Here is a 24,519-nt window from a genome sequence, read left to right as displayed (position 1 = left end):
CATGGACTGATGAAAGAACTTCATCGTGGGACATGAGCATACCTTATGATGCACCATGATCTGTTCCCAGAGCTCCCAGCGGCAGGGGGTGGTGAGTTACACAGTGGGATAGTTACTAATGATGCAAACCTCTTTCTGTGAATGCACAAGCACCGACTGTGGACACACCCTACTGACACAAGGAGTGTTGTGTGGACGTGCTCAACCAATGTAATTAAAGCAGCGTATGATTGTCAACATGACTTAAGTCAACTTAACTCTGTAGTGTAGACATGGCCTAATTCTTATTGCACTGGAATGTTCTTCCTCAGGTTAAAGAAAATATAGTCCCAATTACTTTGCACTGGAATCTGCTTAGTTTCAATGGGTCTAAGAATTAACAGACCTTACGGTCTGACTTTGCGAGCAACTACAAGCTTAGAACTTTGCACTGTTCTCCCGCCCACCATAACCTTTTCTTTTCAAATCCCAATGCATCCTTCTTAAGATGGTCTGTATCAACGTGTAACCTTGCATGAATTCTCCACCCGCTTTTCTTCTCAAATCCATCCTGTCTGTGGCCTTAAGCTTCATTCATTTAAGGAGGCTTCTCAAAAGGATCTCCTCTCTTGCAGCTTGTTAAATCTGTCATTAGCATACCAAAAATGCACCAGATACACTGCACCATTGCAAAACCACAGAGTGGAAAAAATGGTTTGCTTTACTATCAATGTAAACTTTCATCTTCTTCTACAGTCTTATTCAAAAACCTCTGCTATATTTTAACTTGAACTTAATGATGGCTTTCAGAAAGTCATTTCTGTAAGTAAATGTTTAGCACAATGGCAGCTGTTATTTCCCCCCTCCCCCAGTTTTGTTTTGCAGACATGCTGCATTGTACTGCTGGTGACACAGCTAATCAGCTAATTTTGGAGGGCTACTAATACATACAATTTGCACTATCATATCATCAGCATTTAAGCATGGCTGGTGCTACCATTAAGGCAAACTAAGCAGTTGCCTAGGGCACCAAGATTTGGGGGTGCCAAAAAGCGATGCACCCAATTTTTTTTTTACAGCGGTTTCTCCCGGAGCGTGCTGTCGCTGCTCCACTTCTCCTGCCTCCCAGGCTTGCAGTGCCAATCAGTTGTTTGGCGCCGCAAGCCTGGGAGGGGAGGAGAATTAGAGCGGGGGCGGTGTGCTAGGGGAGGATGCGGAGCAGAGGTGAGCTGGGGTGGGGAGGTGCCGCACGGCTCCCCAGGGGGGGAACTGCTGCAGGGGGGGGTGTCCTCAGGGCAGGGGGAGAGAGCTGCCACAGGGCTGGGGGTGAGGGTGCAAGGTGGAAGTTTTGCCTAGGGCGCGAAATTTCCTTGCACCGGCCCTGCATTTAAGTGAAGAAAGGGTCATTAAAAAAAATCTTTTACCCCTGTGGAATATCTAAAGTATACTTCCCAAACAACATGCCTCACAGTTCAGAGCAATGGTGTCACAGGCTGCACTACCATAGCTAACAGCTATCACACATCACCATAACAAAAACAATGACTTGGAATGCAGTCAAGATGCAGTGGATAATAAAATAGCTTTTTATCTCTGATTTCACTGAGAACAACAGGGTTGGTACTGAATGCAGAGATGTCACTAAAGGTGTGAAGCCGTGTTTTTTAGAGTTAAGGAAATTAGAGTACAATCCTTGTTCCAGCTAAACTTTTGAGCTCATTCTCTTTTTAACTGCCATAGCATTAGTCACCTTTTTCCTTGACAAGCCTGTAATGAATTCATGCATGTGGAGAGAACATAAAACTTAGCAACCAGAGCTTTCCACTTGGCCAAAACAGACCTACATTCCAGAAAATAGTTCATTTGGAAATTACTAAACTTCTCCACATATCATACCACCCAGGTTAAGTGCTGTAATTTTGTAAGCTGAAGTTAATGAAGTTCTATGGGCCAGATCCTCAGCTAATGTTAAATGGTGTAGTTCTACTGAAGCCAGTGGTGTGACTCTGATTTACATTGGTTGAGTTTATGGCTCCAGATATATTAAGAATAATAGGGTATCTACAATATGCCTGTATTTTGAATATATCATCAACCATCCACACTCAACAGATGCAAGTGCAATGCCAAATCCTAAGGTCCATTTATTCAGTCAAAACTATCATTAACCCCATAATGAGGGGTTTCAATACTTCTCAGGACTGGGTCTGTGAGACACAGAGGCCCATTGATAGTTTACTACCCTGTGTGTCAAGCAACTCTTGTCAGGCCTGACATACTCACTACACCTAACACACTGTTGTCATAATCTGTATATAATACCTTACATGATATTTTTAGATACCAACTGATAATAGGCTGGTCTTGAAAATCATTGTGTGCTGTATGTACGGGGTGAGTACAAAGAATTATAAATACGTACTAGAATTATGTTCTTAGCATGTGTTTGGCAAGGAATGCATAAGCCCACTCTGCTCTAGACAAAGGGAATATGTATTACCAATGAAGGTACAAATACATAAGACCATAAGAATGGCCGTACCAGGTCAAACCAAAGGTCCATCTAGCCCAGTATCCTGTCTGCCGACAGTGGCCAATGTCAGGTGCCTCAGAGGGAGTGAACCTAACAGGTAATGATCAAGTGATCTCTCTTCTGCCATCCATCTCCACTCTCTGACAAACAGAGTCTAGGGACACCATTCCTTACCCTACCCTGGCTAATAGCCATTAATGGACTTAACTTCCATTAATTTATCCAATTCTCTTTTAAACACTGTTATAGTCCTAGCCTTCACAACCTCCTCAGGTAAGGAGTTCCACAAGTTGACTGTGCGCTGTATGAAGAAGAACTTCCTTTTATTTGTTTTAAACCTGCTGCCTATTCATTTCAGTTGGTGACCCCTAATTCTTATATTATGGAAATAAGTAAATAACTTTTCCTTATCTACTTTCTCCACATCACTCATGATTTTATATACCTCTATCATACCCCCCTTAGTCTCCTCTTTTCCAAGCTGAAAAGTCCTAGCCTCTTTAATCTCTCCTCATATGGGACCCGTTCCAAACCCCTAATCATTTTAGTAAGGTAAAAATGCTAACAAGCAAGGGAGAAGATAGCATGGCGTCTATACCCCAAGCAGGAGAATGCAAAGTAACTCTGGACAGAGTTTCATTTCACCCATTTCAAAGGTTTACTGGGCTATAAAAAGAACAGGAGAGAACCCCCTAGTTATCCTTCACCTAAGGAGTCAAAGAATCCAAATGCTTTGAGCTCTGTGTGTTGGGTCCTGGCTAAAGGTCTAGCCATCCACAGTGGAAGAAAGACTAGCTAGAAAAACTTCTTTGAACGAAAGACTCTAGTTTGTTAAGTTGAGTTTTAGTCTTAGAAGTGTATTTTTACTTTTGTTTGTTTGTAACCATTTCTATTCTTGGTATCACTTAACCCTATGTCCTTTTGTTAATAATCTTGTTTTACTTTTACCATAAACGAACTTAGTGCTTAGATTGAAATGGAATTAGAGTAACAAGCTGCTGTGCATTGTCTCTTTAAAGAAGCAGTGAACTTGATAAGGTTTGGTGAGTGTTACAGTAAGAAGGGACTGAATTGTGGAAAGAGGTCTTTGAGGAACTCAGGAACTGGGGGTTCACTGACTTACTTGTTAGGCAAGGTTTTGACTAGCAGAGTCCTGAAGAATTTGCTGGCGAGGCAGACAAGCTGATGACTCAGGGAGCTCACATATAGCTTAGCAACAGAAAAGCTCTCATTTGCTAAGGCTGAGAGGGGTAGCACAGTGGCTCACGGATCTGGGAACCCCAGCAGAACTTCACAGTCTGTTACCATGGTGATGAGCTCAGTATAAGAATCTATGCAATCAAACAGGGTCCAATATAATCCTCCTTTTAAAAAGACCTGTGAGATTCAGCATTCTCTGTGACCTTTGAAAAAACACCACCACAACATGACTGTTAAATAACATTCCAGATGAATAATGGTGGTTTCTGAGTAGAAAATCAGCTATAAAATCAGAACTTTTGCAGAATATGTTTCTATTTGTTTTACTTTACTCTGTAACAATATGAGACTGATCTTCCAAAACACTTTTCTTTCTCTTTGTTTTTCTTTTAAAAACCCCAGAGCAAGAACATTTGTGCTAGGGAAGAAAAGCCTCACAGATGAATGGCTTTGTACATACACGGATAAAACTGCCTCAAATAGCTTTGTTTTGAAACAATCGTTGTCTCTTAGGAATTTTAGTTATTCTGTTGGAAGATAACTCTCAACATTTTTCTGTGCCTTTTAAAGTAGTTATTTACTTAGGAAGTGAAGAGAAAAAGAAAAGAAGTTCCTTTTCTAAATTGATTTTGCAGCTGTGAGCATCGCAATCCGGAAAAGGGATGAAAGTAGGTGAAAGACAGGATTACATTCCATCCCAACTCCAAATTGCCATTAAGAAATTGTCCCCAGATTATCTGCATATGGAAAGATTTTATATGGAGATTCCTGATTGTTAAAAAGCTGGCTAGAGTCTAATGGTATGTGTACACTTTAGATGTAATTTTCAGATTGGGTAGACTACACTAGATAGTTTTGATTGAGCTGGCATGTTCACAGTGGGTGGGAGGCAGTACCGGTTAGCTACCAGAGTACAGTCCAGTCCAAGATCCCTGTATGTACTTGAGTGTTGACTGTTTAACAGTTAAACAACAATATTGTGTAGATGAATCCAGGAATTCACAATAAACAAATATAGTTTCAGGAAAGACCATTTTGTATATTGAAATATGGTACACTATATTTTCTTGGTGTTTTAACTTGTGTTTAGTGCCTGCATCTCCCATTTATTTAGAAAGAGAGAGAGAGAGAGAGAAAGAGAGAGAGGTGGAGGAGAATAGCTTTCTATTGGAAAACAGCCCAAACTCTGATGTTTAGATCTGGAGCCTGAACCAAATGGCCCCAAAGTCTGAAGGGTCCTGATCTGGTGCCTTGGTTCATCTTATCCCTATAAAATGTCCAAGCAGCAAAATTCAGATTACTTCTCCACAGCCCAACAGGATCTGGGTCTGGGTCTGGTATGCTGGGTTGGATCCATCTTAGACTGTTTCAAAATTGCAGTTGAATTTCTCCACGTTCCCATCTGGCCTGCTCTCTACTTGCTATAGTAACTATATTACATAGCGCCATAGAATGAAAAAAAGATGCAAAATAAGCAAGTGCACAGAGACCTTACTATTTCCAGAATGGTTATGCAACAGCCTTCTTCTCCCCACCCCCATTATGCTATTTCACTCTATGGTGTGCATATGGTCAGAACAATATCTTGCATGTGTGCATGGTTACACCTCTGCTTTCTTTCCACTAGGTGCTGTAGTCTTTGACTTACTGCTCTTTCCTTCATGCATCTCTTCTGAAGAAAGTTCCATGGTAGGTACAGCATTACTAACTCTCTATTCTATTTCCAGCATAAATTTAAAATCACCTCTTTGTCTCTTTTGCAGCCCACATACTGACACAGCATCTTCTCACAGTTCTCTCCCACACACACAGCTCCTGAAATTACACTCCTAACCCATATGGGTATAATGAATGGTTGGTATTCACCTCTGACTTGCTCGAGGGTTTGTAGTGGGTGACAGAGTAGCTGCTTTTTCACTGGTTCAAATGTCATTTAGGATGGTAAGGACTGAAGATTGTTACGCAATGTTTATTCTTTGTTTCCCTAAATGAGTCAACGGTATCACAAAAACGGCCAGGATTGATCGTCTTATTGGCAGTCTTAACAGAGAGGTCAAGAATCAGGAGGTGTCTGGACTACTCTAGAGAGATGTTGATTAGGGTGGTGTGTGTGTCCAAAATGAGCATTTGGACATCTGTGTAACACTAAGATGTGCTGATGGGCAGCCTCTAAAAGGCAGATAGAGAGAGGTAGGACAGACACCTAAATGTAGGATTTGTGCCTACTTTAGAAAATTATATCTTGCTAGAATGGAAAGCCAGCCACAAAAAGCTGCTTTTTGTGGGCCTTTTGCTTCAGTGATTAACCCCAGAAAACAACCTCTCTGCAGACACACTAGTGAAATACATTCCTAACAAGCCTCTCTTTGGCCCTTTTTTCTCTCCAAGGTGTTGAACATGAGGTCAGTCATTCCCCTTAGAACAAACATTAGTCTAGTGGAGCTGCTTTTTCGGAGGAAAAAGAAAAAGAAAAAAAAAGCTCCTGTTCATCATCTTCCTTCAGCTTTTCTCTAACAGTCGCTGTGGCAATATCCGTTTAAGTTTAGAAAGCATATTGTTACAGGATGTGTGGGAACCGCAAATACCATCTGAGGCCAAGTTACAGTAAATCCTATTCTTAGTGTCGCTAATGGAAGTACTTCCTTCTCATCAGAAAAGTAAAAGAAAGTAGGCCCATTAATTTTTCACTCACTGCTGCAATAAAAAGGCACTTTACAGGGGAAAAAATGACTCCAGTAAGTTACCTGAGGCATTCTCTGCTTCAATATATTTCAGTGTCGGGAGGATTGAAATTAGCTCCGTCTATAAATGGTCAATGCCCAAGCTCTGCATAGTGTTTTAAGGATACCATAAATATGACTTCAATTTTTTGTCTGTACTTATGTTCATGTTTTCACATTATTTGTTATTAAGGACACACATTGCAATAAAAGGCTAATCATTTACTACTGTCGTCCCTGGGCATTATGTATAATACAGTAGAATAAATCAGAAGGAACACATTTGCCTTTAATGTGAATTTAATATGCCAAGGGATATGATGTGTTTCACTTGATCTGACTATTTACACTTCCTGTGCCTGGTTCTCCTGACCTACACCAGAACAAAGCAGGAGTAAATCCTTTGAAGTCAATGGATTTAAACTAATGTAAATAAAGTGTAAGTCAGAAGAGAATCAAGCCTTCTGTATCATGAATTCATTCTCTATTCATTGTAATAGCATTAATTTAAATGAACTGGTTTGATATTCTTATGGCTATTCTATATACACATGTGTAATTTATTCCATGTTTTCTAGTGCTTGGAGCAGGAGACTGTTAGTCAGGACTCCTGGATCCAATCTTTGTTCTGCCCGATTGTGAGCTACTGATGACGCAGAAGTCCCACAATCTCCCTTTGGTGTCATGGAGAGTTATGGCTGCTCAGATATCTCAGGATCAGTAAGTCACTTTGTATTTCAGTTTCCTCAGGATAATCTGGGGGTTTCTTTTTTAAATGGGAAAATATTAGGGCATCTTTAGGATTAAGCCAGACTGTGCTCAGTACCAAATGAGAGAAGCATATTTTGTAAATGCAAAGTGAATTCAGTGCTCATGAAAGGTGCCAGCTTGTTAGCCCTGGAAGTTAACATCTGGTCTTTGTCACCAGGACAAGTGCAGCAGGTGGCGTTGTTACCCTAGAATTTGACATTCCTGCATGTACCCCAGAATTTGATAATACCACAGTCAGCAATTTTGTATTCAACCACTGCCAGCTGAAAACCAAACATCACATACCTAGGAAAATCTTAGGGGAGGAGACAAGGTCAGACAGCTGCATACTTGCAGTTTGTTAATCAGAATGGGAAGATGGCACAGAAAGTTAACAAGTATGGAGGAGAGTGAGTAAGCAGCGGCCTTGGTTTAAGTGCCCCTGACACATTATTGTTATGACTAGAAATGTTTTGATGATCAGAGATGAGTAGTTTTGCTGAAATTAGGAGAACTGGTGACCCACTAGAAGTCACTATAGGTTATGTGCTTTGTCTGAATAAAAGAGTATGCTTTGGAGCAGTCTAAGGAAGCTTTCTTTGGGCAAGGACCTGATAATTAAGTTCCCCAGCAGCAGTCCTCCCCCACTCCCCGGAACGCTGGCCACTGATTCCTCAAAACCATTTTTTAACTCTAGATAAATATACTTGATTTAACATGCGCTAACCCTGGTGCTACAGCATGTGTGTGCGCGCGCCTGAGATCTAATAAAAAGGCTGTTTTAGGCGAAAGCACGCTTGCTTGTATCAATTATTTATCAGGCAGATTGATTTATTCCTGACACCGCCTGGAGAGAAACAGTTAAGTTACCACTGTGTTGGGGTTCTGAGAAACCCCAGGTAACAGTATCAGTGCAAGCTTCCACTCATGTGCCTCAGCCTTAACATGGAGGGATCACTTCTAGAGGAAAGAGTAATTCTGTTTCCGTGTCCATTCAATCCTGGGTCTCTCTCAGAGATCGCCAACCCATCCAATAGGAATTAGAGAGAGACTAGCGGACCATTTCAAAGGCCACCCCTCAGACAATGGTGACTTTCTGTCTCTACTGATCTGGAAGAATATCAGCAGCCTACAGGTGAAAGTTTGGTAGCCTGTTACCAATCATTTGAGCCATTCAATGCCACGTATATACATTTCTGATCCATGTCGTAATTTGTATGACAGCATAGAAACACACAGTTCCAAATAGCCAAAGCTCTTGTAGCTTAGCTTTGGATGGATTTCTTTCCTATCAAAAAGGATGGGAGATATTATTAAGCATTACAATTAGTGATAACAAATCATAGTAAAAAAAAATTTAGGGCCAAATTGTGCCTAGCCACTGCATGAGTAATTGCCTGGGGGTATTGGCATGAGGAGTGGGCCTGTCAACACTGGCCTAACTCTGATCCCATTGAAGACAATGAGAACAATAAGGTGAGCCCTAAATTTTGAAAATATCACCAAAAGAGACTCCGACCTGCACAAGGGCAAGGTCTGCTAGCGGTATCTGCCCTTGAAGCACAGAGGCTACTCCCTCATGGTGCCCCCCAATGGTCCACATCCCCCCAGAGCATGACAGAAAGAGACAGGGCCACGGCGCTTTTACACAAAGGTAACAAATGGAAAGAAATATGTCCAGAGAAAAACAAAACAACAACAACAACAACAACAACTCCTCTAGAGCCACCTTGTACAGATTAGTGATAAAACCCTAGAATTTAGGGCTGTGGTGGAATTATATGACCCACATGAGTTTCTCCAAAAGAGGTGGCCCACTGCAGAGTACAGAGATTTGACCGATAAACTGAGGCACTGGCATGAATAAATAGTACATTTAGATCCCAGGGAACCCTGTTTCTTGTTGCCTCGTAATATTATAGTGAAGACTGAAAGTCATCATAAAAAAAAACTTTGGTGTGTCTGCATTTTCTTACATAGGTCAAGTAGGTTAGTAGCACACTACCAGCAAAAGTGCTATAAACGGAAATAAATTGTGGTTTATGCATTTGGCAAGCTGTTGGTGTTAAATGTCGCAATATTTCACCTGACACAAATTCTCCTTTACATTTCCTCTCTTCAGTGAATAAGAAGAACATAAGACTAAGAAAAAAGAAAAGGAAAGGCACACATGAAAGGACGAAAAAGATTTCTTTCTGACCCTGTACTGCTCTCTGCTTCACTGGTTTTGGCTAGAGACACAAGTCTTGGAAGACTTCTGGTGAGTATGAGAGACAGGCTCTCCAAGTTCATACGCTCCAGAAGAGTTAAATTGTTGTCAATTTAAATTCAAGACGGCCTTGTGCAGCTCCATCTAAACCATTCATTCACTGTTAAAATGAGCTTTCTCCTTCCCATTCATCAAGGTACTGGAACAGGAGATTCAAGTGGGTTCACAGAGGTACCGGTACATGGTCTCCAAATGGTCTCCATCTCAATGGGCCAAAAATCTTGAACTGTATTAGTTCTCATACTGGCCTGTCTTACAGAAGCTGAGCAGGAGGGATTCAGTCATGATATCTTCACAGAAACAGAATCACAGAGTAATTATCCCTTTCTGATATAAATACGTTAGAGTGATAAAAGGGGAAGATCATTGCTAAATCTAGTTGAAATTTTCCAACATTTCAAATATGCATCAACTTCTCCCACCTGAAAACAAAAAAAATTTAGCCAATATTTTATTCTGTTCCATTCATAGCAAGACTGGAGAACAGCAGTATGTTTGCATCTGGAATGAAGGACACTTGAATTGTCTGATTAAACCAAACAGGTCTTATATGTTTTTTTCTGTGTGGAATGCCATTATTTAAATATTTTTTATTAAAAAAGAAAACAAATGAGCCATGCAATGCAGTGAACACAGTCTAATTAAAAGAATATATACTGCCACCTTTCTTTTGGCATTCAACCTGAGAAAATGATTCAGCTTTTTAATGTCAATTCTTTTGGCATTTTCAGATGCTTTGTTTTAAAGTTGACAATCAGACACAGAACTAACGTTTTCCTCCAGGCATTCAGTCACTTGTTTCTTTTGTGTGGGTTTTTGTTTATTTGTTTTTGTGTTTAAAGGGGGCCAGCTGCTTAGTGATCAGTCAAATGTCAAAAATAATTCTTACCATAACAAAGCAGAAAATAAAATATTCCAGGAAGCCTATTGCCATGGAGATGCTTTAAAACAATAAGGAGGTAAGATCCTCATCTCCATTCACATGGGTTAACTTTCATTAAAGTTAATGGGAATTACACTCCTGCATCAAAGAAAATACACTGAGTGCTCTGCCTCCTCTTTTTAGCGTTAGCCTTATGGAACGAGCATACAAATAATTTATCATCCAAGGAAGAAACTATATAAAGGTGAACTTATTTAGTGGTCATCAGCTTCCTCTGGAACACAGGAATGATTTTGGAGGTCCACAGGTATTTTCTCATTGGCATTACTCATGTGCTTAAAATGAAGCATGTGCTTAAGTGCTTTTATAAATCAGGCACTTACATTCGAACAGATTAGCCAAAATGTCCAGTTTGCAAAGGAAATACCTAAAGGCCAGTAAGGATTTCAATTTGGAAATCTAGAGGTTAATTGACATCTCAGTGACCTCATATCCACAGTAAAAACTTTCATCATGAAAAATATAATCTCTGTAAATATCGTAATTAAAGACAAAGTTGTTTTCACAATTGTCAGGGAAAGAGTGCAAAATTACCCGGGAGGAAAGAAATGAAAGCAAACAGAACTGTAGGAAAATAGTCTCATGTTAAATATCAAACTAAAATAAAAACTGCCTATGAAAAATTCACAAATAAAGACTCAATGCATTTGCAAATGCATTATCCTCTCAGGTTTCATAATTCAGTGAGAGTGTGATTAGTTAACAGTGGTGTTGTTATAAAATTACACATAGTGGCAGGCAGGTTTTGAAACTACTCCAGAAACCAAAGTCTGACATTACACAACTATTGTATTTGGGTATTTGGCAACAGGAAATCTGGCTGATGATAACTGAGTTGTACCAAGCCCTGCAGCAGGCACTGAGAAACTGTGTACATTAAATCTGCAGATGGCAAAGTAGATATGCAATTACAGCTGCACACATGAGGATATGACATCTATGCCTATATTCATCTCATGGCTGGTTTCACATGACTCATTCAGCCTTTCTTCTGTTACATGAAAGGGAAGCTAAGTAGCAAGACCTCTGGTGATTTTTAAATGGGTCCAAACCTGCCATGGTCTACATTTAAGGAAACAGAGTAAAAAGATAGTCATCGCATTCTTAAAGTTGTCATGTCATGGAGTTGTATAAGCCCACATTTGATCTGCTTGTTATATTCTGGGCAAATCCTATGTATATTTCATTATACGTGTTTCCTATGCAATCCTGTTAAAACATACAGGCAGAAGTGCCCAGAATATAACAAGCAGATCAAATGTATTTACACACCCATACACACACACACACACACACAGGAGACAACATCAGCAGATGTTATTCCAGCTATTGGTAATGAAATAGAATACTTACGTAAATAAATTAACACAAACCTGCAGCACTGTCTGTTTTACAAAGATAAGCTGACAATTTCAGCAAAATTTTTATGTGCCCACAGGTGGCGGAGGATGTGGGAGAAATGTCCTGGTTCTCTGCTGCACGGGGAGAGTAGTCACATAATAGGGTTGTGTACATTACATTGGGTATGGGTCAGAGTGGTTCATCAGAGCCTTTCCTTTGGATATGAATCATCACTGTTCAGGAGTGAAGCACCTTGTGTTTTGCTCTTAGTCAGAGATTCACATAAATACTCAAGCTGGATCTCTATTCAAGACGAAGTTTTTCATCCTGTTCTCTGCAGAAAGCACAAGACGTTTCACAGGATTTTGATGCAAAAGAGTAGAGTAGCATCTAGAGGCCCTAAGAGAGGTAGATAAAGGCCCCGTTTTGCTAGGCTTCATAAAACACATAGCAAGGGACAGTCCCCGCTCTGAAGAGCTTGCAATCTGAACAGACAAGACGGACAATGAGCGGGGGCAGAAAAAGAGGCAGAGAGGTGTAATGTCATTTTCACTAAGACATATAACCCAGAAGTGGCAGAGCCAGGTATAGAATCCAAAATAAAAATGAAAGCTGAAAAAGTTTTGCAAAGGAAAAATGTGGGTTTTGGTAAACTTTCGGGTGGGGGGAGGTTGGAATCAAAACAACTTTTTAATCAAAACTCCATTTTTTGTTCATTTTGTTCAAAAAGCCATTTTTCATAAAAAAAAAAGTTTCTGTGAAAATATTTTGACCAGATCTAACATTGGCCCTTTGGTTGCTCTCATTTGAGTCTATGCTCCACATTAACTAATGTTTGGGAGATGAAAGCTAAAGCATATATACCAACTAACAGTGGGAGGATAAATTCATTTTAGCTAGTAAGTAGTAATCCATGCAGAGACAAGAACCTGGAGGAAAAGTCCAAGCCCTCTGGGGCTGGCAACAAGCTTGATACCCGATTCATTCAGTTCACCACCTTTTCTGGCTCATGATGTTCAGGTTCTTTAATTAAACATTTTTTGATGATCAGCAAAAAGTTCAGCACTGCCCTTTTAACGCCCTCCCCCACTTTCTGATGAGCTGTCTGTGGCACACAAAGTGGCTGAGAAGACTTTTAACTTCAAAGATCATTTGAGGGACAGTAGAAAAGCAAGATTTAATTTTTGAAAAGGAGGACAAGAGACAGTTTGATTCCCTACTCTGTCTATGGGAGCCGTCTCGACAAGTTTACCTGTAAATTATCATGACTTTGGAACACAGATGAGCATCAAGACACTGAACATGCACTTTCACCAATAGGGAAATGTTTACGTTTCTATGGACTGTCTGGGACTGTGATAAATTATGTGGGGTAGTTCACTTTTATGGACATGCAGTCAGTCAGTAGCTATAGAATCCTCCTTAGCAGCTGTACCCTAATTGCCTTAACTGTAAAAGGTTAAGAGAAGCTTAACCTGAGTTGGCACCTGCTGTGGGGAGGGAGCAGGGTTTCTTTGTCTCCAGGCTGGAGAGCCGGGAAGGCAGCAACAAGCTGTAAGATTTAAGCCAGGTATGGGAAATCATCAGTAATCCCAAAACCTGGGCAGTCGTGTCTACATTGGAAGAGTACCACTCTGCTATAAAGAACAAGCAAAGATGCTGGACCCCTCGGCATAATGCCCAAACTGCTCAGGTGCACCAGAGAGCCCATAAATGTAACATTACACCAATTTTTTGTCCAGGTTTGAACTACTAGGAAGGTACCAGCAGAGTGGAAGGAAGGGTCATCATCCCACTCTGTAAGTGGAAAGGCCCACACAGTCATTGCAGAAGCCAGTAACTCTTTTTTCTGTTCCTGGAAAAAATGCATACATGCGCTTCTAGCCCAGCTCCAGCCTCTCCTTGTGAAACAGCATCACCCAGAACAACAGTGAAATCAGGCTTCACTGCTGGGCGATCTACAATGGACACTATGCTTGCTCTTCATCGTTTATCTGAGATCCATCACAAATTGAATCATCCTTTGACAGCAGCAGTGGTGGATTAGCCATTGGGCCAATGGGGCCCGGGGGTCCTGGCCAATTGGGGGACCCCAGGAAAAATGGGCACCCCTGCGCCCTGCCACGGTCCACCCACCCAGCACTCCTCTTGGGGAGTGGAGTCAGGATGCAGGGGCTTGCCCCGCTCCACCCAGCACTCTTGGCAGGGAGTGGGGGAAGCCACCATGCCCCAACCCCCTCCCTGGCAGGAGCAGGGAGGGGGGACTGCAGGCGGAAGGAGTGGGGAGGGGCCCCCACTTGCTCTGGCCCAGGGCCCCACAAACCCCTAATCCACCACTGGGCAGCAGCATATGTAGACCTGAAGGCAGCCTTCTATTCTGTTCATAGAGCTCCTGTATGAGGCACTGGCTTTCCCAACATTATTCTGAGGTTAAAAAGCTATGTAATGACTCAGGGGTACGGGTGCAAATGGAAACCCATAGTCTGACAGGGTTTAGACTAGATCAGGGGTGAAGCAGGGGTGTGTCCTGGTCCCAGCCCTATTCTACCGCACAATAGATTGGCTCATAGACTCAGACTTTAAGGTCAGAAAGGACCAATATGATCATCTAGTCTGACTTCCTTGAACATGTCTCTGCAAATACCAGTATAACTGTTTCAACTTTTTACCAATTGAATTACGTGGATGATGTTGTCCTCTTCGGACCAGGACACAAACGATCTTAGAGATGCATTAGAGAGCTTCACGATATAGTAGTTTAACTGAAGTCTTTATGGAATATCTTATCTACAATCTGCTGAGATAAGATGTGTTACCAAAGCTGTACCTTTTCTCTTTAGCTGAAAAGCAATTCACTTCTTATGATCTTGCCCCTACTCTGACCACAGGGAAGAAAAAGTCCTCTAGATCACATTTATTCTGTGTCCTGTGCCTAGCAGGGTCCTTCTAGTACTAATTACCAGAGCTGTTAATTCAGCTCTTGGGTTTTTGACAGGTGAGAGATAGCAGCTATAAATGTCCATTTCCTCTACCGATGGAGCGAAGAGTTAAGAGTAGGATTATAAAAAGATATAAAGCTATTTCAAAAGCATTTCCTGCTGTTCCCACTGCGAGATCACAAGATTTCATGTACATTCAAATACTAAAGGAGAGATCAGTTCCTCTTTACTGAATATCCCTGCAGGGGAAAGCAACCAGCAGATTGGAAGCCTTCCTAAAGTGGTGACAGGTTATTTATTGAGTTATTACCTAAAAACACTGCACAGTAATTTACAAGGACTTTGTGGTAACTACACAACAACTCCCTGGAAAACAAGAGTAACTGCATGGTTATCTTGTGGCAATGTTATTACTTCATCTTGTGATAATGTGATAAATAACTAAGCCATAATTCCAGAAAGTGAAATTAATCACAGCTAACCTGGTGCTAGACATTAAATTCTGGGCTTGACTAGAATACCTTTGGCTTTGGGGGATGCTTAGTAGAAAAGTGCAATAAGTGAAACATTCACATGGGGGTATCCAAATATTCTGCAATATTTCACCCTAAAATCATTGACGAGAGCAAAATATTTTTCTTTTGCTATCAGAATCTACTATCAACATCTTATTCTACCATTACTGGGTGTGTAAGTAGGAGGCTACTTAAATAATGAAATGTGCTATGTAGTGTACCAGTGTCCTTTGCTGGGTACAATCAGCACTGCTCAGCTGTGTGCCATAGGCCCAGGGGCGGCTCTAGGCATTTTGCCGCCCCAAGCATGGCAGGCAGGCTGCCTTCAGCGGCTTGCCTGCGGGAGGTCCCTGGTCCCGCGGATTTGGCGGCAGCCTGTGGGAGGTCCGCCGAAGCCGTGGGACCAGCGGACCCTCTGCAGGCAAGCCGCTGAAGGCAACCTGCCTGCCGCCCTCGCAGCAACTGGCAGAGTGCCCCCCCCCGTGGCTTGCCGCCCCAGGCACACGCTTGGCGGGCTGGGGCCTGGAGTCGCCCCTGCATAGGCCTTATGCTGCTGAAAGGTAAAGGCGATTCTCCTTTAGTCCAAGTGATAGGTGCCTATGCCTTCAGAGGAGGAGAATATGAGTTCTATTCCCCTTGTCACCAATAAATTGAAAATGGTGACTTTATATATCATAAGGATACCCAGTAGACCATAGGTACCCATAGATCTGCTACATTAGTGTACACAAGACACTTAATATGCCAAGCATCCACCAAAATAGGGCAGATAGTGGCTTCTACTTCTGGACATTACGGCAACCAGAACTTCAAGAATTTTCATTCCTAGAATGTCCCACAGGAAGCTCTAGCCCTTTCTCAGAGGAAACGGAAGGGTGTTGAGGTGAGAGCTGCAGCATATTCCAAGGGTGTTCAATATGTTAAGGTACAGCAAAGATGAAAGCTATGCTGGAGCAACCAGTGAGAGTCTGTTCAGTTACTGGGGTTCAGTGCTCTCACATGGTATTGCACCATCCTGTCATCAACAATGGGAGGAAATGATTTGCAAAGGGCTCATCTGACCTTGATGTTTTTAATACTCAATGACTTATCCTCTGAGTTCATCCACCTTGATCAGCAAGAAGTTCCAGTCACACCAACCCAGACCCTCACACCCTCTCCTCCCTATCAATGCACACTGCACCATAATTATTACTAGGGCCACTAAAGAGGTGTTTTACAGTAGCACAAAGGACTGAAATAGTTATGTAGCTTTGTCACAGTTATCACAGCGAGGCGAGTTCATTTAAGACACCTTAATGCTACCTATATAATGCAGCAAAAATTCACCTAGTTATATAGTAATTAGAGGTGGGTAAAAACTGCAAATTATTAATATCTAAAAATATTGGTTCGATTTTGTAAACAAATTTGCGTTGGCTGCATTTGCAGCTGTCTCTTATTATTTGTTATTTAGGGTAGAATAACGACTGCAAGCCCCAACTGAGATCAGGACCCTAATGTTCAAGGCACTGTAGATACACAGTCAAAGATAGCCTCTACCTTTAAGTGATTACAATCAAAATAAACAAGACAGGCAAAGCATGAGAGAAAGGAAATTTCATTATCCCTACTTTCAAGGCACAGAATTAAGGCACAGAACCTGAAATTCAACACAGATCTCAGTGTCGGAGTCCCGGTCTTTAATGTTTACTTTCTACAAATATTCTGAAAACCAACAAAGAGTCCTGTGACACCTTGTAGACTAACAGACGGATTGGAGCATGAGCTTTCGTGGGATCCGACGAAGTGGGTATTCACCCACGAAAGCTCATGCTCCAATCCGTCTGTTAGTCTACAAGGTGTCACAGGACTCTTTGCTGGTTTTACAGATCCAGACTAACATGGCTACCCCTCTGATACTTGACACTCTGAAAACCAAGTTTGCTGGCATAATTGTTTGTGGAGTCAATGGATTTTAAGTGAATCCTGCAGAATATTCGCAGAAATTGAATTTTGAATCAAATTGAATTTTGAATCTCCACCTTCGAATTAAATCATCACCAGATATTTTGCAGTGAGATGTAGAATAGAAGGAGGATTCTTTGCCAAGCTGGCCTCAGAAAGGCATAAAAGGAAAATGATGACAAAAGAAAATGGAATAAAAGAACCTAAAATCTAAGAGAAGTAGAATGCAAATAACATTAGGAATTTTGTGCATGGACAAACAAGTCATGTGCTTCCTTGCAGTTAAGTGCTTCCTGATGTTCTGTCTGGTGCCCTCAACTCTGTGCCTGGAAAAAATCATTGTCTCTAAACCATCATGATTAGTTTGGCAATCATCTAAGACAACACTAAATTTAAGTCACAACTTAGCAATGTAAGTGCAGACAGACAAAACCATTGCAATATGGATTTACAATTGTGATATTTAGGCAGCAGGAGAAAATAAACAGCATAAGGGGTCAGAAAATATCATATTGCATGCAGATGTGGTCGTCCCATCTCAAAAAAGATGTATTGGAATTGGAAAAGGTTCAGAAAAGGGCAACAAAAATGATTAAGAGTATAGAACGGCTTCCATATGAGGAGAAATTAATAAGACTGGGACTTTTCAGCTTGGAAAAGAGGCAACTAGGGGGATATGATAGAGGTCTATAAAATCATGAGTGGTGTGGAGAAAGTAAATAAGGAAGTGTTATTTACTCCTTCTCATAATACAAGAACAAGGGGCCACCAAATGAAATTAATAAGTAGCAGGTTTAAAACAAATGGAAGAAAGTATTTTTTCACTCAATGCACTGTCACCCTCTGGAACTCCTTGCCAGAGGGTGTTGTGAAGGCCAATACTATAACGGGGTTCAAAAGGGAGCTAGATAGATTCATGGAAGATAGGCCCATCAATGGCTATTAGCCAGGATGGGCAGGGATGGTGTCCCTCGCCTCTGTTTCCCAGAAGCTGGGATTGGGTGACCGGGCATGGATCACTTGATGATAACCTGTCTGTTCATTCCCTTTGGGGCACCTGCCATTGGCCACTGTCAGAGGACAGGGTACTGGGCTTGATGGACTTTTGGTCTGACCCAGTATGGCCGTTCTTATGTTGGGCTTTTGCTGATGAAGAATTGGTGTAAATTCTATTCTGAAACAAAGATCAAATGAGGCCCCACTCCTGCAATCAGATAAGTACAGGAAAGCTTTACATCTGCTGGCACCCCACTGAAGTCAAGGCAATGCCAGCCTCCCATGGAGATGCAATTACAGGGTTGGTGTTTAAGGGTACAGTATGTCTACACAGCAATCAAACACCCATGGCTGGCCCAGGTCATCTGACTTGGGTTTGCGGTCTCAGGCTGTAATATTGCTGTGTAGACATTGTGTTTGGGCTGGAGCAAGAGAGGGGGAAGGTCACAGAGACCAGGCTCTTGCCCGAGCCCAAGTGTCTACACAGCAATTTTTAGCCTCTCAGCCCATGCCCTGTGATCATGTGTCAGCTGACTCAGGCCAGCCAGGGGTCTTCTTTCACTTATACCCTAAGCGTATTGAAGTTTTTGTTACAAGAGAAAGAAAAATCTAGATTGAGCCCATTAGGCTTCAGCCAAAATATTAATATAGTTTGAGGTGACCTCTGGTAAGAGAAAAATACACTGCATTTGATTCCAACCTTCCGATTTGGTCTAAATAAATCTAATTTGTTATGAGTGATTGGGTTAAGTACAGTACTTAAGCATGTATCTCAAAGGATTACTCATCCACAATTCGTTTATGTTCATGGGATACTAATAGAGGTGGATTTGCAATTAGGGTTGCATTTTCATAAGATTTGAAACAGAAGACTAATATTTATATGCAACCAGTACAGCTCCTTCTTTTAGGATAGTAATTAGATTTTCATTAAGCAGCTGAGCTACTGTGGTCATCCTATAATTTGTCACATTTAACAATCATGGGTAAATGGCTTCAAGAGGTAACTATGAGTCCATATATTTTATATTAACTTGTAAAATGCTTTGCAAAGAGGCAGGTTCTCAGCTTTTAATAGCAGGGAAGGGGTGACTGGTTTCTGCAAAATTCCATGTATTGCTCATAGTGCTGCACAGAAACACAAGGTTTTATTCCCCCCAGCCAAAACTTCAACTAGTACTGCTGTAATAAAGGGTAGCAGTGATGTTTCTTGTTAGGCAGGGATTCTGTAGTCAAACTCAGATGCTGCTTATTATGGAAACCTGTCAGACTAAATCCAGTCAGCCCAGGATTGTGCCACCAGACATCAGTATGACAAAAGATCTTACCAACTGCAGAGTGAGAAGTAAAACTTTTATTATTATTTTTCCAGGAAGGGCTGAAGAGACAAAAAGATTCAAGTGTATACAACAGCACACAACAGGAGGGGTCACGAATATATTATTTTTGACTGTTTTGCATAGTTATGTAATTTTGTTAGTGTTCAGCTAGCATAGCACATGATACCTAGACCAATCATGAGGCCTAGACCATGGATTAAATAGAGAAACAAATGTAGGAGAATGGTACTATTATCAGTTCTTCTGTAGAAGAACACATAAAACATGACAAATGTAGTATTGTGCCCTTTAAAAAGATATGGGTAAGGTTAAAATTCAGTTCCCTCCAGTCACATTTAACACCTCCCTTTAGCACATGGATGATTGGGTTGGCTAGCCACTCAAGGCAATAAGTCACATCTAAAGTTCCCAGGGATCTGTAGGAATATCAAAGTTTGAATAAGCTATATGTACGTATATTCTTCACCACTGGCAAATATCATTAGGTTCAATACTATATTCCTCTCTAGCTATATTTTTGATTGGATACTTCTTTCATTCCAATATATTATTATGGCAGTGGTGAATTTTACAGCTTCTGGGCCTGATTCTGATCTTATTTGCGCTTGTTTTCCAAGTCCTTTGGCTTCAGTGGAGTTGCTCCCACTTTATAGCAGTGTAAGCAACATCAGAATGAGGCCTGCTATGGCTTGTGGCTAAAAGATTATTTCCTATTTGGGAATTGCTAATTTATCACATGTTAATTAGTCTCTAGAATGTAGCTGGAAAATGGTTGAATAAATACAGCTAAGAGAATAGTATGAACCAGTAATTTCCACAGGGCATCTCACAGTGCTGCCTTCTGTACTGGAAAATGTCATTCTTCTAAAATAGATTTTGCAGCTCTGAAAGATGACGGTAGGGAAGAGCTTTAATCTGCAAAACAGAGTTTCAGGCAGAATAGTGCAGTTCATTTTTGATTAATTTTTTTATTGTAATGTTTAGTGTATTCCTATAAATGTTTTGTTATTTTGTGCAGTTCTTCTTAATCCCTGGGTGATGCTGTGAGACTGCAGAAATACACTAAGTAGCAGGAGCATTTGCAGTTAAGAGGTAGGCGTTACATGCATTTTAATTATTGTTATTTTTCTGTACGCCACCTGTAAAGGATCAAATTTCTCTACTATAGAATTTCCAGGACTCCAGGGTACTTAAATTAAATCAAGTTTAGCACATCCATTTCTCAAGAGCAAATGGAAGCTGGAACTAAGTACAAAGTAATTAAGTTATGATTTTCTCATAATCAATAAGTAGAACCAGTAAGAACCAGCAGACATTATAAGTGAAGGTCAATGGGCAGGAGACCACTCCATAAAGTTCCATCCCAATTTGAACATTCTGGTTTGGTCTCACCCCTATAAGTATCTATAGTAACTAGTTCTGGTTCTAAACATCAGTTTGCTAATTGTTTCCTGCTACTAACTTTGTGAGTGTACTTCAAAAGCTCACTGTCCCCTCAATGAAAGTGTTCAGCCTACCTTTTTTTTCTAACCATGTCTTGGGTTCTTAGCCCTAATCTAAATTCCCAAACGAAGAAGCCAGTCAGCGCTAACAAATATCCTCCTTTTTAATTAGAGCATGGTATATATTAAGCTGATAGCCCTGGAAACAGAGGCTCCCCACAAACAGAACAGACACACTAAACTATGCTTTCTTCTGCTCCTCTCCCAAACTGCTTCACCTTAGAAAGAAAAGAAAGACTTGCAAAACAGCCACCTATAAACAAGAGGGTGAATGAAGGCAGCTGGATCCAATTATAAGGGCTCTTGTTGAATCTAATTGGTGTGGGGTAATGGGAGAGCATAGTTTACCTGGTCTGTCTGCAACTATAAAAGCCTCAGTTAGCAAGCTTCTAAGACGGGGGGTGTTAAAACAAAAACAGTATTGGCTGGGAGGCTTGTTCTATAAATATTTTCTCTGCCGGAGGGTACTGTCTAGAGAGCAATTCCCTTCAGTAGAGGATTTTTTGGTGTATAATATGATATATTTTAGAGATTCATTTTGTATCTGAAAGGAAATAAGCACTTCAGTAAACAATGGCTGTAGCTTTGGGACTGTTAATTCACCTTGCACCACAAAGAAGAGTAGGTTAGTATTTGTGCGTATTGACTTCTTAACCCCTGCTAAGTGAACCTCTAGCACTCTTTGTGGGAATTGCTTTATTTATGTGGACACTTGTTCACTGTGAAATGGACTGAGACCTGCCAAATGGCCACTGGATACTAATGACTTCTTTACTAGTGATTTAGAATTGACTTGAACCAGTCAACTCCAAGAGAAAGGCTTTTCTGTTTTATTGCTGAGAGTCATCAAGTCCTATTTCATGGAGAAATTCTTGTCAGGAATAGAGTTTTTCAAATCTCCTGTATGATAGTGAGCAGTTTCCTGTACTCAGCACTATTTGTAGGATTCTGTGTTCCTGATTATTTATCTAACTTGTTTGTAGAGTGTCTAGCAGTCATTCAGGTTGAAAAGGTGGTACTAGAATAAAGCTGTTAATCACTGACTGGTGGATATGTTGACATACCTAAATACAGGTAATTATTAGTGGCCAAGAAATGGGTTGCAGCAGTATTATTATAGAAGTGTCATAGAATATCAGAGTTGGAAAGGACCTCAGGAGGTCATCTAATCCTTCTCCCTGCTCAGAGCAGGACCCATTTTCAGACAGATTTTTGCCTCAGATCCCTAAATGGCCCCCTTAAAGATTGAACTCACAACCCTGGGTTTAGCAGGCCAATGCTCAAACCACTGAGCTATCCCTCCCCCATAATAGGGAAGAATTAACTGACAATGTTATCCTTAGTGTTCATCTAGGCTAATCATGGTCTGGAACCAGAGCCAAAGCCCAGAAGAAGGGTCTGATGAATCTGTGAGGTGAACAATGTATCAGCAGCCTAGCTGTTGAGGAGAAATACTAGATAGTTAAGTTTCTTTTCTGTTGTGAAGAGAATGCAAAACCAAGCAAGTAAGATTAGTCACCAGATAAAATAATCTAAAGATCTGGAAGCAAGAAACACCAACATTTATTGTGGATGTGTGGGTTTAGAAACAGCTGCAGAATTGATGTAAACAGCAAGTGAGAATTTCCTCCTTTATCTCCCAAAATAGGATTACCTGACATAAAAAGAGGAGGGGGGGTGAAATGTTAATGATGGAAGCTACAGTTTTTGCCTCCCAGGGGGAGTAAGTGTAGGCAAAGGATACATTTCAATTTTTGTAAGTGAAGACTCCAGCTGCCCTGGTGACAGGTGCTTTTGGAAAATAATTAAACAGCAGTGACTTGTGCATGCAGCTGGACATGTAGTCAGGGAGTGGGACATGATAGAGGGTGTGTGTGTGTGTGTAATACACACTCACTCACTCACTTTGTGGGTGTTGATAGGCAACTATTCTGCATCTAATCAGGGTCACTGAGACCCACAGCTCAAGTTCTGTATAAAGTTTGATTTCTGAATTAAGCTTACATTTCACAAAACATGCTAGCCCTGTGCTCCAAACAACACCCCTCAGAATTTTGTCTAAACAGGACTGTAGCAGGGTATATTCGCTCTTAAACAGTAGAAGGGGGCAGAAGACCCTGGTCCAGGGAGTTGGGATAAACAAAGATTTGGCAATGTGCAGGAGGTCAGACCATGATCACAATGGGCCCTTCTGGCTTTAAAGCCTCTGACTCTCTCTGAGATCAGCCTTTCCATTTTTCCCCCATTTGTCCATTTCTCAGCAAGTCCTATTCCAGAAGAAATAAGATTCTCACCTTAAGCTTTGCAAGGCCCTGGACTGATACCTCCATTTGTCTGTGTCCAAAATATTGCTTTAATTGGAGAAAAGCACATCTTTGCCTGTGTCTAGGGGCCTGCACCTGGGAATATAAGGACTCTATTAAAGATTGTCTGTCTTTCTAGCAATGGCAAGAATCTTTTCTTTGTGAAATATCAAACATAAGAGCTGCAGTTTGCTCTCCGCGGAAAGGCAAGCTTCTTGACTGTTGGATGCCCCAAAAGTCTTACCCAAGAGCTCCTGTGGAGAAGCAGAAGAGACATAGTCCTACTGCAGGGAAAAGTCACCTTCTTTTGACCAAATTGCATGATAGGTTGAGAGAGAGAGGCAGGTCTAGCACAGAAGATAGTCTGTTCTAAGAAGGTGAGCTGGTAACGTAGAAGGGCTAGAACTGAGGTGTGATGTCTAGTTCTCTGCAGCAGGGTTATATTGATATGTGATCATCCTCTGCATTAACATTCTGGCAGCCATTTCTCAGAAAGATGACATGGTGCACTTTCGCCCTCTGTTTCCTGCACCACACTCAGAACGCAAACACTGTGGGATGATCTCATTTGATTTCCCAGAAACTATGTAAGCGTCTATTGTCCCTCTCAAACACAGCTTGGAAGTCAGTAGACTGCAGTGAAGAATAGGTTTATAGCGTTGCATGTCTAATGGTGTTTCTACATTGTATAATAAACCTGGGTCTGTGAGACCGAGGCTTATAGACTCGGTGTTTCTAAGCATTGTAAACCTGGGCTTACAATTGCTGGGCCCTGGTCTCACAGCTGTGTCAATGTCAGTACCACACAGACTTCTGACTTGGTTCTGTGGCTTGAGCATCCACATTGGAAAAAATGACAGGGCTTGGTCCCAAGTCACAGCAGGACTCTAGTTCTGACCCAACCCCTGAGCAAGGCTCTAGGATCCAGGACCTGAGTTCTTGCAGACACAAGTCAGACTGATATGTGTGAGGACAGAACTGGGACTTGGGCTCAAACCCGAGTCTGAGCCCCAGCTTAGAGTGCAGAGTAGACATACCCTGAATATCCTACTCCATTTATTTGTCTGTAACTTCACACTAGCTCAACACTACTCTAGTTTATTAGTTTGTTTAGTTATAGCATCCATTTTGCCATCACTGTCACCTGGCTGTTGTATGAAGACACTTACGGATCCACTTCGCTCTCTCTCCTCAAGTGAGACATTTTTCCTTTCTTCCTCTTACTCCAAGCCCAGTAGTCTG

General features: G+C 41.3%; 1 long non-coding RNA gene across 1 annotated transcript; it reads left to right on the top strand.

Moving 5' to 3' along the window:
* The first annotated feature begins 9,337 nt into the window (after window positions 1-9,337).
* On the top strand, window positions 9,338-20,548 carry LOC120372430. The gene is made up of 3 exons (XR_005584961.1): window positions 9,338-9,442; window positions 13,478-13,534; window positions 20,491-20,548. It is a non-coding gene; the product is annotated as an uncharacterized LOC120372430 (long non-coding RNA).
* Window positions 20,549-24,519: the final 3,971 nt, after the last annotated feature.

The sequence above is a fragment of the Mauremys reevesii genome, linkage group 9, assembly GCF_016161935.1.
Source record: "Mauremys reevesii isolate NIE-2019 linkage group 9, ASM1616193v1, whole genome shotgun sequence".
In the NCBI taxonomy this organism is placed as follows: Eukaryota; Metazoa; Chordata; order Testudines; family Geoemydidae; genus Mauremys; species Mauremys reevesii.
Note: the sequence above shows the minus strand (reverse complement) of the source record. Positions and strands in the feature narration are given on the sequence as shown.